Source organism: Diuraphis noxia, unplaced genomic scaffold (assembly GCF_037042655.1).
Source record: "Diuraphis noxia isolate RWA-SAM2 unplaced genomic scaffold, SU_Dnox_SAM2 contig0004, whole genome shotgun sequence".
In the NCBI taxonomy this organism is placed as follows: domain Eukaryota; kingdom Metazoa; phylum Arthropoda; class Insecta; order Hemiptera; family Aphididae; genus Diuraphis; species Diuraphis noxia.
The window spans coordinates 3,201,515-3,216,229 of record NW_028301714.1 but is presented as its reverse complement, the minus strand read 5'-3'; positions in this window follow the sequence as shown (position 1 = coordinate 3,216,229).

Genomic DNA, 14,715 nt, shown 5'->3' with positions numbered 1-14,715 from the left:
GACCCGTGGGCGCGCGCCTCATATAATATAAATACCTACGGAGCTGCATCATCTGCTATCTATATATACTATATTTAATATTATATACATATTACACATATATATATATAATATACACTATACATAGTGTCATATACATAATAATATATAACATCAGCATATATTATATGCATATATATTATGTAGATTGTAGGTACATATTATATTTTATAATGTATATTATAATATATTGTACAATAATATCTCAATCGTATCTCCCGCGGCGGCGTCGCAAACATCCAATCGAGTGGGTCAGATACGGAATGTCGGCGGAATAGGTTTTATTTTTTTATTTTTTTTGGGAGTGTCCCGCAATAAGCCACAACAGATCCAAAAACATCACAATGTATAGCTCTACATATTCGTTTGTAATATATTTTTTTATAATTTATAATATTATTGGAGGTCATCTCAACGAAAACCACACGTGCGCGCATGACATTGAATAGGAAAATATAATATATATTATAGGATATAGTTTATATTTATAATCATTAATCGGCTTTGTGTATAAACTTGCACTTGACACGAAACACACCTCGACTAAGAGGCGAGGCGAATGCCATATACATATAGGTACGTTGTTCCCTTGTTTTATAGAAAAAATAAAATAAATTTATTATTACAATATATGGATAGCATATAATAATATGTATATTGTATAAACCGTTATAGTACTCATACCAGGGTACGCCAGGGTGACCTGGGAATTGGGACGACTATTTTATATAACAATATCAGCATTAAATAGTGTTTATAATAGATATAGAAATTGATTGCATAGAAGCTTAAAACTTTCAAAACTGTACTCTATAGTCGGGCATAGCCTCAGTTTATAGTTTTATACGATGTAATGTTACAATTTCTAAAATTAATACTGTACATTAAAAAAAAATAAATGTACAATTATAACTAACAGTATATTGCTTGCCAATATTACCAAAAAATCATGATATATATTTTAACTATGATTATTATTATTATATATTTCAGTATTCTGACACAGTGACACCTAGGTACTATTATAATAAAGTAATGCATGATTACACTTATTCTGCAGTATGACCAACAGACATACGTTGAAGAAAAAATACGTATATAAAGATTATTATATGAACTAAGGGTAAGTACGCCGCGTAGCTAACCTATATACCTAATCCACTTTAATTGCTATTATAATATGTTCTAAAAATCAAACAAAAATTAGGTATTTATATTATAATTCGTTAAATTCGGTAAATGTTCGATAATTGCAATTTGTCTCGTGCCCTGTTATCAGAGTATTAGTGATTATACCCACCTCTCTGACCTCACGTGTATTTTTACGATTTATATGATATAATATTATTAAAATGTACATTGCAGCACTACCTATAATAAGACTCACTACGGTTTCAATCCGCAGTATTCTCACATATATTTTTTAATTTCAATACTTTCACGATGATATAATTAATTGCCGCACATCTTTGACACCTGGTGATGCCATATAGCTAATATATTATAATTAATAGACAAGTACTTGTTTGAGTATAAAATTATTTGCATTACATTGTTGCAGTGAGAGTGTCAGAACGTATCGTTACAAATATTATTATTTTAATAATATTTATTATAGTTTATGTAGACGACTTTCACGCGCTGTATTCGCTGAGTTCGCGGACTCGCCGCGTTGAACATCACAATGAGTTAATCTCAAAGAGCTTATAAATAATTGGCTATATAATTGATATCAATAGGTAAAAAATAAATACTTTTAGGTATACGCATGTCGCATTTTATCATAACCACGTGTCAAAAATATACATGCGCGACGCGCCAGCAGAAAAAATTACTAAATCCTGTGCGTATAGTAAAATATAATGATATATTCGCACCTTTACCTCGGCATTGGCGGTCATTGATTTATCGCATTTATCTACCTACATATTATTATGGATGATTGATATACCAATTTATTTTTCGTCAATTTCGTTTTAATTGGCGTCCCTATAAGTTAATTAATTTATCATTTCATTCGTTTCACAAAAGAACGAAAAAACACTACCAAACTTTGTTTGTGTTATAAAAATATTTTATGTGACATTTCGTACTATAATTATCACATATTATAATATTATATGTAATGGACTAATATATAAAAAAATTCTTATCTAGATATATTATTATTATTATTTATTACATAAATACGACTTTTTATGATTGAGGTAATTTAACACACCACTATATCACCCAAAAAAATGTATATCAACTTTGATGTTTGATCTTCCTCATATTATTCCAATACTGCTATCTTATAACCAAAAATTCCCTGATAAATAATAATACTTATAGGTTGGTATGTGAATATATTATTGTACGCACAAAAAGTGTACAAATCATTTAGTATAAGGATTTATAATAGTTGAATAAAAATTTTTTTTTGTAAATATCTTTATCAGTACCTAACCTATGCCTGTTTAAATGCCAATATAACTAATCTCTTCAATGTATAGGTTTATTAGGTTTAAATGAGATTTATGCCTTGCACCAGAATTTCTCTTCTATAATATTATAATAATATAATAATACAATCATTATACCACTACGGTTCGCCGTCCACAAATACGCAATACTATATCTATATGTATATGTATACATAATTATAATTTATATTATAATGTAGTATAAAATTACGTATTGTAATAATGTAATTATAGAATATATGTTATAGGTACAGTAATAAAGTTAGCTATTAGTTTGAATTTTCCAGAAAAAATATTCAAAAATTAACTAAAAGTATTGCTACTATATATTATGCCCGAAGATTTTAAATCCCTTAAAATAATATGAGGTAAGAACACTGTGTTCTGAACACAAAGAACAGAATACATTGCATTTAAAATTACGTTTGCGACTGCAGGTGTGCTATTAATGTATAACCTTATATTGTTATGATTTATGACGATTAGGAAGGCAATAATATCTATTCTACATAGTGATGATATGATAGTTGATAATAGTGTTTACTATTAAACGATGAGTTCAACTATATAAATTGACAGGCCTATAGGCTATATTTGATTATATATATATTATAGTAATATGTTATCAAAACATTATAAAAAATTCAATGTTTTTATTCTTGAACGTGTTGAATAGACAAGAAAATTTTTTTTCAATATGCTAATTATTATTATTAGTTTATTATACATTATTTTATACCGATACCACTGGGACATGATGAGTACATGACCTACCACGGCTTGTCGAACAGCGCATGCAAACAACACTATATACGATGCAAATTGCCATGATCATTTTATGCATATAAATATATAATACATAATAAATATTACATTAAGAACATCAAACATGCTTACATATGTCGTATTACAATAACACAAAATCACGATATTGAACATGCTTTATAAACAGTAGGTACACTTTCCTAGTTTATACTCTAAACCCATATGATGGATAAACATATACATATTATAGTAAATAATAATAAAATATTTTACATCGCTTTATTTTTTTTACACATTATATATTACGCATCACGTTGTGCATTCGTAAATAATTTACAAAATGATTATTATTTGTTTCTTTTCAGTTTACTGCAGCTAATATAATAAATCAATATTCCGTTGATATACCTAATGTACCTATATATGGATACACTTCTCAGTACACTGCATGATAGAATACTTACAGGACTGCAGGTACCTATGTGCTTATTGTAGTTATTGATGCAGTGTATGCATATTTGTGTTATTATATAATATTATACTAATTATGTAATAATTTCATATTATGTGTAAACGTCATAAACGTAGTACGCATTATATTTTCTTCACTGGGTTATTTTATGTATATGCCATAATATGGGGTTTTATTGGAGATCTGTCGTACACAATAATTTAATCATTATTACGTACATCTCAACAATTATTTGATATTTATATTATTGCTCAATGCACAGTGCACGATCATAAGATTCAGAGAGACGGATATTAAATAAGTGATGAATATACTTATGTTTTCTCTGTTGAACTCTGCAGTTCAGCATAATAATAATATATCATATATTATTATAAATGTTATACTAGTAGAGATAGCGATTCACAAGTCATTCGTGTGATCTACGCGCTTAATTTATATGAATAAAAAAAAAACTGCAACGGAATGCATATGCTATATCTATATATATCATTAAAATACGATATTGTAAAATCATGATGAGTGTTTTTAGCTCGTTGACCTACTGAACCTGTACAAAACGGGAAACACGTATAAGTATAATTACCGATTATCATAATATATTCTGCATTTCTGCTTATATATTTATTATTATTATAACTACCTAAATTATGAAATTTACTAGCTACGAAGAAAACTATCATGTGTATAAGTGACACGCGGTGCAACAGGTTCTTTACATTTCTTATATGAATATATAAAAAAACTATTCTCCGTTCGTGCTGCTATACATAGATTTTTTTAAACTTTTAATGAACTTTTATCATTTGGTGGTTCGGCGATACAGTCTTCACAATATAAGAAATATAAAATATAAATAATTACTCAATATTTAGATAATATTATATATATTTCTAACAAGGTATTTTATTTTGTAGGCTTAAAATATCGGTTGTTATGGAAAATGTTTATTTTTTTTTAATACGTTTTCTACATAAATATGTCTATGGGATTTTTATGTTTGTAAATAATTTTTCTGTTCTTGCTATATAATTTTAGGAAGCTTCTATTGAACTCGACGTCGACATGTTCGTGCCGTGGAGAACGACAGTGTAAGTAATTTACCAATGTTTTAAACTTTTAAGTATCCAGCGACACGGTAGTGTCGCGAGCTAAGTAAAAAAAAAAGGAAGGCGAAGCACTCGACCGTGTATATATACAGAAACCTAAACATTCCCATTTAATACGTGTTAATATTTTGGTATTCTTTATTAAAGGCTGTAGGTCTAATAAATTAACCAAATAGTTAGAATGAGATATCAATCGATCGAGAAAATCATAGGCTACGTGCTTTTATAATTTTAAATAGAATCGGTTGAATAGTATTTTAGTTATGATAAAAAAACTGTGGATATTTAAGTGATCATTTTATATTACTTTCACCGCCGGCTGCCGTATTAAACGCGTCATGTTGACGGGACGAGTGAGAGGATTCTTGCGACGGCGGCGTGTGTCTCCCACTACTATTGCTTCCCCCCACCGCTAGACACATACAACATACTAACACGCGAACATGGTCCACAATCGCTTATCAGTTATCGGTATCGGTGCATTCTGTTTTCGTAATTTGAAATTTCGTTCTTTCGTCTCGCGTCCTGCGTACGAGCTTGTTGTCGGCGTTATTGTCTCGTGTCCATAATATTATTATTCAATGCACGTGGTATCACCAAACCTAACCGTATCGACTATCTATCATTTTCCATTGAGCATTTTATTGTTAAATAATATATAGTCGTTATAATAATAATTATTATTATAACAGTCTTTATTATAATTTATAATACTTTATTGTGACTGTCTTCATATTTGTGTCGAATTGTGTCTACATTAAAAATGGTAACTTAACTCCAAAAGGCGCGAGATATGAGGAAAAAAATATCAGGAGTCTACTCAATCTAAAATCGTAGTTGAAAGTTATAATAGTACTACTATTAAACAGTGCAGTATTAACACGGTACATGAAGTACCACTAAAAAGAAAGAATCCAAAATCCAAACAGTTATTTCCATTTTATTAAATATTGAAAAATGTACCAATAGATCAATTGGTAAATTAAAAATGCCTCTGGTTCAAGGTAGGTATACTGCAGATAGATTAAAATGGGTGCTGAAGTATAGGAAACAAAATGTACTTTTGTACAGAACGATATGTTTAAATATCTTAAAAAAATTATAAATAAGACATTACATCATAATAATGGAAAAAAAAATAAAAAATATCTTGACCCTAATAAAAACTAATGATATCTCAACAAAAACACTACGTCAACTCCGTGTAAAAAAACGCTAAGTAAAAAAAAAAAATATAGAAATGCAATAAAATGTGTGATATAAGGTGGAATCTAAGTAAATAGTTTAATGAATAAAATGTATGTATAAATAATTAATTCAAATTTAATAAAAATTGGTTATTTATATTAATTTATAATATGAATTATTTTAACACAAATTGATCCAATTTTGGTTTACTTGGCCGGAAGATTCAGTCTAAAAAATGTATAGCCAAGTACTAATAGTTTATGAAATAAATAATGAAAGCACCATTACAATAAATAAATTGTTTCCGGCTAAGTAAACCAAAATTGGATCAATTTGAGTTAAAATAATTCATATTATAAATTAATATAAATAACCAATTTTTATTAAATTTGAATTAATTATTTATACATACATTTTATTCATTAAACTATTTACTTAGATTCCACCTTATATCACACATTTTATTGCATTTCTATATTTTTTTTTTTTACTTAGCGTTTTTTTACACGGAGTTGACGTAGTGTTTTTGTTGAGATTATTATGTACTATAATTTTTTGTCATATATATAATACAGAGTACGTTGTTCTGGAATGGTAAATGGTAAATTGACTTGTAAGTTACGTGGCATGAAGCGGTACCGGAATATATTTGATCCGATTCAGATATGTGAAATATGCAACGAAAAACGATATTGGCCGTTATCTATTAGGGAATGTGATAGTATATACTTATATAATCTACGTATATGGTGGCATAGCATTCTGAATTAGAGAGTTCACCAGATAACCAAATATGAAATCGTGTTTTATCGCTTTGCAGTGTGTTCGTTCAAGGCACATAAAAGATGTGTCGAAGAAGCGGCATTGGAGGCGTCGATGGTGTACAGAAAACCGTACGATTTCGGTCCAGAATTATTGATTTCGTCGGCGGTGGTTAGAGTATCACGCGAATCCGGTGCAATAAAGGCGGTAGATAATACCACAAACCTTCCCAGCACTAGTGATGCGGTGACGGCGGTGGATGGTGTCACGGACCAGTATAGTACCAGTACCGTGGTATCTGCAGTAAAAGATGCCACTGCTGCAAGCTTACCCAACACTGATGAAATGACGATGAACGATATCAAAAGTCCTCCCTGTTCAGATGCTGTAGTAGAAACGAAGCAGACTCATATAAGCCCTGCACCTGACGAGGTCGATTCTATGGGTCAGCTTGATTCCGATGTCAGGACAGTAGAAATTAACCGTTTTGGTTCTAAGCACAAGTGGCTTAAATTTTTTAAAATTTGGTCTCGCAGATTTATTTTTTGTTTTTTCATCTTCATGTGCTAAAAAAAAATAACTGTACTTTTGGACTTTGTGTCGTTGGAAGTTTCCGGTCGTAAATATAAAATAAGCCTTCCAGGTCACCGCAAAATCGTCAAGTAAGTACCTACTTTTTTTTCAAATGATTAATCTTTTAAAACAAGTTAAGAAACCAAGATCATTAAGTGAGCTTTCCTAACATGTTTTAAGGGCATTTTAAGTCAACATTTGGAAGAAATTAGAAATTTAAACAAAGAATTAGTTTTAGTTTTAGTTTTAGTTTCTTTGTTGTAAATTATTTAAAAATATTGTGTCATACTTTAACCAACACATCTAAACAAATTTAATAGTATTCATAACATAACATTGTTAATGCTAAGGAGAATCAAAAAAAATCAGTATGACGCAACAAACCGCGGGCAATATGAATCTATTCAAATTTCAAATGTCCCGCCGTCGTGCTGTTTCGATCTATCACAAAATAACGAGTCGACGTTTCAACCGACTCGCCATCTGTCGGTGATCGTTTTGTTCGTCGTCCGCCACGGTCAACGTCTACGGTGATCGCCGCTGTCGACCGACCTGATTGCGGTTCGTCAAAAAATCGGTCGCGACCGGCCAGTGATCGGTCGGACCGACTCGCGCATCACTTAAATGGACGTGTCGGTATTCCGGACATCTGCTGGTATCTGGCCTGGAGACTTGGGTGACCCACAGGTCGCGGGATTGACGGTAGGCCAAAATCTTCTCGCTTGTAACGAACGCACTGCGAATTCTATGTATATATACCGGCGAAAACATGATCATCAATGGGAGTGGTGTGTCCAGTGATGGCATGCTGAACATCGATCCCTGAGTGAAGTTTAGGCCGATCTGCTCATGCGTGTTCCATCACATGTTCCGGTGTCGCGGTTGGAGGACACTCCCGATGCCGCCGCCCGTGCCGCCCGGTCGAAGTGTCCCGACACAATCCTACGACGCGCAATGGGTTTCTTCCGCACAGAGAGGCACTTGTTGTACCCGTATGCAATCCGAACCGCGCGAGTCCCACACATCCCAGAAACGGCCCTGCTGTTCGCAGGTTGCCATTTTTTTGAGTTTTTTTTTGCGAAATATTTATTTATCAATTAATTACATTTTCGAGAGGATTTTTTTTTTTATTTCATGTCGCGAACACTACGGTAATGTTGTTTTTATTTGACTGTGTTCATTTACTCGTTGACCGTTGCCATATTTTCACGATTGATGTATTTGTATATTTATACATTTATTGTACTGTTGAGATTATTTATTTATTTATAAGTGGCTGTTATTGAGTTTACCGCGGTGGCACATTTTAAATAGTGGGCGAATATAATAATGAGTTTAATATATATGTATTATGTGATTAATATAATCACAATATATATATATATATATATATACACAGTCTTAAGTAAATGAATAATAATTACATTACCGCATATTTTGTTATTCTATCGGTGTTATTTGTTATTATGTTTTCTCGTAAGTCCTTTTACGCAATTCACCACGCTCAATACGCCCGTAAGGGCAGAGCCGGATATGATAAGTATCGGCCCACAAGTTTTACAACTTTTACCAACTCATGTCCGTTAAGACGAATTAGAACAATTTGTATTGAATACCTTATCCACTAAAAAATTTGGTCACATCCATCGAGGTATGTACTATCCTGTTTCCAGAAGCGTATCCCCCCACCGAAATGTTAAGTACTCGGACACTATTAGTATAGATTAAATTATTTTATTTCATTTTTATTATACCTATAATACTAGGATAGTAGGATGGCTATTATAAATTATATGTCTATTATATTTTAATAAAAAGCCAGTATTATAAGACCTACTTTTTTTTTTAATATTATTTTTTGAGTTTTTTTTTTAATGAAACACGATATGATATGTTCGTTTAAAAAATATATACATTTAATTTTTTCATAAAATGTTTACTGGTCTGTAGAAACTACAGTATACGACGACAATTAAATAAAAAATAAGGCGTAGTTTACCGCCCACTAACTTTATATATAATCACTTCATAGGGTTGCATTATTATTTATTTTACCAATTTGCATTATTAGCCTAACAATTAGTTCGTAGATTCCATGTCGGTGTAAGGCGATTTTCAGCGCCTCTGATAATAATTCAGTTATCAACGTAAAAATATTCGCAACAATACAAATAAATTAATATTTTCACGGTAGAAAGAAATTTTCAAAAACAATTTGTACCAACCGCGTGCCGAACATAATCGAATCGACGGGGAAACATCGTGAAACGGGTGGGCGAGGACTTCGGCGGTCAGAGTAGTGGGTTGAGGTGTTCAAAATGGGACTGGAGTGGTCGAAATTTAGGTCGGGTCGCGGCTAGCCACCGATGTCTGGGCCGCGAGCACTAGGATACCATAATGCTTGAATCGGCGCCGCCGAAACTGACGGAATATTGTTCCGTGAACGTTCGCCGCTACCGCCGCCGAGATCGGGCGGCAGCGATGGTTGCTAGGACCCTGGTGATCGTGGAGGATGTGTAATACTTGGATTACACAATCTTGTCCGCGAGCAACCCTTTTTCGTAGTTTGCGCTTACTACGTAGTAAAATATTTATTGTATATGACGTTACGCATTGTTGTTGTTGTTGTGCGGCGGCGGCGGTGGTCGACCTTGTGCGCAAAATTTTATTGCATTTATTATTGCCATCGTAAAATGTTTTGTTGTGTTATATAATATTATTGTAATATTATATTGGGCACTGTTACTGCCGGCAAACGATCAATGCGGTGGCGGTTTGGGGCGTTTGACCTGAAAATAAAAACACCAATGATTCCGTCCGAAAATACAAGTGCAACAGTAAAACGACAATATTCCGTATGCAGATATTACGCTGTACTAGTGTACTATCAGAATTAATCATATAATTATTTACTACAATGCAACTCGTTAATTTGTTTCTGATTTACAATTCTATTATTATATCACCGATATTATAGTACTTTTTTTCAGGGTTGAACCGACGACGCCACAAGAATTGCTTTCGCAATACTTCCGCGAACCAATATTAGTACTACTACAACTAATAATAATATATTTCATTATTTTTTTTATTTTCCACCTTTTATTTCATATGATGAAAAATTTATTTATATTGTACAAAATCGAGTTTTGATAATTAAAGAAAAAATTAGGTAAATCGGAGAAACTGTATGGACGACTATAATATTATACAATTAATAATTTCCTTTATCCTTTGTATAATTTCTGAGTCTGTGATGGCGCTAAATTCTTGGCTTCCAAGATTTTTTTTATATTTTTTCAAAACGATGACCCTACTCTTCGGAAAATCCGATTTATCTAAAAGATAATAAATTAATAAATTGTTACCTATTTAAAGTTTGTTTTTTAAACAATAGTTTATTAAAACAACTTTATTTAAACAACAATAAGTTAAAAATTTCAAACGAAAAAAGCGTAAAAAATGCATTTTATTTACTTTACGAACACACGATATTCTGTATTATTTAAACGTTAGGCAATTGCATCAATTGCCGCGGATGCATCTAATTGCTCGTGTCGCACCTTTCTCATCGCGTATTGCAAGATTGCAACATAGCTATAATCATTGATATCATTAAAATATGTTTTTACATCGTACACATTTCAAGATTATATCTACTATTGTGCACGTAAACATATTTTATAGGACACGTGCGTGTTATCATAATTATTATAACTAAATACTAATAATAATTTATTGCCACGAATGTTGTGTTTACCTAATATTACCAACAGATGAACGAACTGAACGAAGTTAATATTTAACCACTGGCTTTTCCCAAATTTTTTAAAACATAATATAATATAATTTTATCAGTTCATAATTCGCGAATGTAATATTTATAACATTTTCATAATAATATTAATTCGTCGTGAAGTTCATCTATAATAATATCAGAACACGACTGCAGGTTACAATTTATGAGTTATCGTTGGGAAGTATTATTCACGCAAATGGTAGCGATACCATTATAGAAAATAAAAAAAATATCGTTTAATGTGTACTAACCACGAAGTCACATTAGAACAATTTTTTTCTACATCTTTCATACATGTAAGATAAATAAAAATAATCTCAAATAAAACAATATCACAACAGTGATCATTCTAGTCAATGAACAATGAAAAAAGTAAAAAATGAAATTAATAACTTATGAATATTTTATAATAAACATTTTAACCTCGTAATTACTTATATCATATAGGTAAATAAAACGTGGGTATCTATATAGTATATAATATATAATGCTAAATAGTAAATATCAATCATCGGCTCGTTCTAGCTACTTCTCAAAAACTACAAAATGTAAGAATTTTAAATTCGGAATATTGCAGGTTCCTCTAATGATATAGATATGCATTAAGAAAGAATTTCTGAAATTCATATTTTAAGTTTGTGCTCAAATAGCGATTTTGAGGTACACAATTCTTATATATTTTCATTTGTATAAATGGTTGCCATTGGTTACAAATAATTATAAAAATAATAAAATAAATTGTAGGTATGAATTATTGGCATTACCAATTTACTAGTGTTATCTTTCTGTCGCCTAAACCACCTGATATTTGCCATTTATACATTAAATATATATTTTTTTTTTAAATTTAATCCTAATCATAAAATGCTTGCATACAGATACAGCTGGTTTAAATCCACTTAAATTCCTAAATGAATGTATAACTGATGGTTGACGACCGAATACATGGTGTTCTATACTTAAAAACACATCAAAAACCACCGGATAAACCACGGCACATTGTACCAATCCGCCGTAGCTGGTTGTATGAAGGAAAAATGACACACTTGGTATAATGTTAAATTAGAAATTACATATTTAAGCACGTACATGATAATATAATATACGCAAAATCACAAAACCACAATCCTTATTATTGTTGAGTCTCAGTGGCCACCTACACTTGACATAGCAACGCCGAGGCGCATTCCGGTTATTATCTGTATATAATAATTATAATACATAATATTATAGTTTATAAATAAATTATAATAGTTAATTATTGTAAATAGCTATTATATAACCACTGACCAATAAATTTGGTTGTACAATTGTACGTTGTAAACTTGGTTACGGATGAGCCTACGTTTTCGATGTAAATCTGAAAATAATATTTCATTTAAATGTTTGAAACATCCATTCGTATCATAAACACAATTATGAGAAAACAATAAAAAACATATGTATGGAAAAAATTTAAGAGGCGTCGTACCGTTTATTTGAAAATTATGCTAGATTGTTTCATAAGATCATAACAGTATAAAATTTAAATATAAATCGCGTACAATGCAGTCCATGAATAATTATAGAATAGGAACTAAAACAACAAAAAAGTAACATTCTTCTTATTTTGAGTGTTATGAATGAGTCGCATATTTTATGAACACATATATGGATAATGTATATTATTATGCTGCGTTCATGAATCGTGAAAATAAATTCTTAATGGTACATTTCGATGTAAACAAACACACTCGTGATTGAATTCTATGAAATTCCCTGCGCTGTGTAAATTTATATTAATAATTATTCATTTTCGATAAAAATAAAAACATGATAAAATTTAAATTTCGTACAGTCATCTGCATTATGTATAAACAAGTATTGATACATCTACACCAACTATAAAAACGATTAAATATGTAGGTACTCATTAATATAATATTATATTACACACTTATATCATGTTTTATTGTTTTATCGGTCGGAAGTTACGAGTAGATTATCGAAAAAAAATTAAACAAACACCCGAAAGTAGGTATGACATTATGTACAGACAGTAGATACTTGGTAGTTGGTCTGTAAAAAATAAAATTTTATCGAGTACATTTTAACTACAACTAAGTCATATTACAGTCGAGTCTCATGCGCACAAGTCCACATTTAAACCTAATTCGGCCAAAATATAACCTATAGGCAATAAGTTTGAAAAAGAGCTTTATTGAATTCGAAAGAAATATGTTCCTTTCCATTTACACTATTTACAGGTTTAAGAATGTATGTTAGAACACAATATGTCAAAAAATTATGTATTTTATTACAATATATCGCTTGCTACTGTGTACTGCAAGACGATCGACTATACCACTAATTTATATCTATATTAAAATAGCCATCTCATTTTACACTATAATTTTTTTAATACAATATCTAATATTTTTATAGTAATAAATGGCGTAAATGAGATAAAAATATGAATATCCGATATCAACTGGCTGTTAAATCGGACCCAACTATACTTATTATATCTAATAGTGCCAATAATGCCATGAATGTATTTTCGAATCTGGCACTAAACTACATAACTCTTAAATATTTGTTGTTGTTTTATAAAGGCGTCAATTAATAAATGTAAGTGGATGCAACACGATTTAAATTATAAAATGTTCAAAATTTCAAGTTAGACATTAATATATTATTATAAAACTGCGTGTACATTTGGTTGCCTACTTACCAGTCCGTGTTCCTTGGTTTGTCAATTGAAAATTAATATATATATAATAGGGCTGAATGGACATAGATATGGGTACATATTTATAAAGACTGTGTAGGCTATATTACTAAAGCAACTATAATGTTACGCACCAACTAATTATAAAGAAAAATATTTTGAAGTTATATTATATTATTATATTTGATTCCTATATAGTTTATGAACACGTTTGCTCTTCGTAATAATTGTCGTTGTTAAAAATTTTGAATAACACCGAGAACGGAGAGAACGTTATCAGTATTTTTATGAACATAAAATGGATGTTTGGATATAAATGTAGCGCATAGATACGCACTCAAAAGAACTAAAAAAACCCTAAATGACTTCACAGTTCATAACACACTGCATCAAATAGGCTATTTATCAACAATTAATAAATAATAAAATAATTGTATTTAGGGTATATTATAAATTATAATAATATGTAGATACTATATAAAAATAGTAAAATAGTAAAATTACTAACCTATATTTTTAATATAATATGTTTACATAACAAAAAATATACAACTAATATTATTAATAAATATTAAAAAGCGGAAAGTGGATGTCGCTCTGCTGTAAAATAGGTTTCAAGTGGGTCACTGTAATGAATGGTATTAAATATGAATACGAAAAACGATGCTGAGCGAAGACAATTTGTCAGTTTATGATATTTTAACTAAATAATTCGTAAATATTCAATTTAATACATTTTGTCAAAATTTGAATTTATTTAAACAGTTATAAAAAAAACTTGTATATTTTCAATGTTTCTCAACTGCTGTTATATTAACTTACGGATACCTAAC